This window comes from Dendrobium catenatum, unplaced genomic scaffold, assembly GCF_001605985.2.
Source record: "Dendrobium catenatum unplaced genomic scaffold, ASM160598v2 fragScaff_scaffold_1715, whole genome shotgun sequence".
NCBI classification, from domain to species: Eukaryota; Viridiplantae; Streptophyta; class Magnoliopsida; order Asparagales; family Orchidaceae; genus Dendrobium; species Dendrobium catenatum.
This window is the reverse complement of record NW_021320177.1, coordinates 40,314-42,492: the sequence shown is the minus strand read 5'-3', so window position 1 is coordinate 42,492 and position 2,179 is coordinate 40,314.

The window sequence follows — 2,179 nt, the reverse complement described above, 5'->3', positions numbered from 1 at the left end:
TCTATGGTAGATCCGGCAGCGATGATGTTGTCGACTAGATTCTTGATCTGTGCAAGGTATTGTTGCATTGTGTGGTCTTTCATCTGAATTTGGTGAAGCTCGTTCTTGAGCTGGATGAAACGGGAACTATTCGTGGGTTGCAATCTTATTTCAAGTGTTGTCCATATCTCATGGGCGGTAGCAAGATTGAGAAAACAGGGAAGTACCGATGGAGAAATAGTGGACAAAAGAGCGGAGATGAGATTGTGATCGATAAGCTTCCACAACAGGTGGTCATTGGACGAAGCGGGTGGGAGGACGGTGAATCCCGTGAGATGGCCGCTGAAGCCATTTGCTGCAAAGTGTTGATGCAGCGGAAGTAACCAGATGGAGTAATTTTCATTTGTGAGAAGGGTGGGAACAAGATTTTTGAGGTTGGAGATGAGAAACTTTAGAGGGTTGGGAACGATGAAATCTTCAAGAAGGAGAAATTTTTGACTCTCTTTGATTGGATGCGGTAGAACCTTGATCAACCATGGAGGAGAAAAGCTGGAGCAGCTACGCGGAAGGCCCTGATAGCATAATGGAGAACGAGCCAAGGAGAAGAGCTTCTTGGAGACAGAGAAAGTTGGAAAGAAATAATATTGTATTACCATTACAGAATGTAGGTACATGAAGCTATAAATAGCCTACATGCTATCTAAACTAAAGAACAAGAACAAGAAATAAATGTGACCAGGAAAAGAGACCAAGCTGACGTGTAAAGGTGCTCTAACAGACCGAACCCCATTAAGCTTGAGTTTTTTGCACGCAAATGTTATAAACTGTAACTTTTATTTACATTCTATTTATTTTTTTTTCTGTTAACTATACATTAAAACTCTTAAATATATTTTTAAGAATAAATTTATAGAAAAAAATGAAAAATTAAATAAGATATTTGATAGTATTTGTGTTTTCCATTATACTAGCAAAAGCTGATTCTCTCTTAAAACCTCCAAGTAATCTAAGATAAAATTAATACAACTTTTTAATTATATTTTAAATATTTAATAAAATTAATGTAAGATATAAAAAAATTAAACATAATGAATATTTTAACTATTATATTTATTTTAAATGATGTATTTAATTAACTTAAATATAAAAATAACTTAAGTTAGTTAAATTTTAATAATTTTCACATAATATTAAATACAATTTTTTTTTCAAATAATAATAAATTTAGCTAAAAGTTAATAAGTTAAACATAATATTAAAAATTAACTTTTACATAATAATATTTATTTTCACACTATAGTAAATATTAAATATAGCTGAAAGTTAATTCAAATTTTATTAAATATATGAAAGTTTTAATATTTAAAATCTATGTGTTTCTCCATCTCCCTCTCTCTCTCTCTCTCTCTCTCTCTCTCTCTCTCTTCTTGCATTTAGTTTTGTCAATATTAAGTTTTAAATTGTAACTATTTTCTTATTTTAAAATTTCATTTTCTCTAAACTTTTTTCTTAAAAACATATTTATATTTTTTTATCAAACACATTCTCTGTAATTTTTTTTTTCTAATTTATTATGTTAAGAGAAAAAATATTAAATATAACGTAAATAAAATTACACTTTATAATGTATATGTGCAATTAAATAATTTTTTGTGCATAATTTTGTTGTCTATTTCTCTTCTCAACTCTCACTTTGTATTCCTCCCACCTCTCAAAAACTTGTACTCTCAAGGCAAGCCAGCACACAACTCCCCTTGGCCTATTGGTTGAGAGCTTAGGCTCCAACTAAGAGGTCTAAGGTTCGAGTCCATGTGTATGCGTTGTGTGTGTGAGTTTGCCTTAAATGACCTAAATGTCCAAAAAAAAAAGGCAAGCCAGCTGCCATATAAAGATAAAAAAGAATAATGTTAGCTTTGTAGGGGCCGGTTGAAAATAAATTATCCGTCATCGCCCCATTCAACTAAGCAATTGCGTGGAAGTTGCATGAAGTGGGGTCCGATGTGCTTTGGAAAAGATAAACTCATTATTTCAAGGAGAAAACACAAAGTAGGTTAGCGTTGTAAGTATTTTTCGTGAAAATACATTTTTGATCCGTATCTTGTGCAAAACGCACTACTAATGATCATTTTTTATTTTAAATTTTATTTCTTTTTCTAATTTCTCTATTTAAAAAATGAATTGAGGACTAGAGAAAATCCTA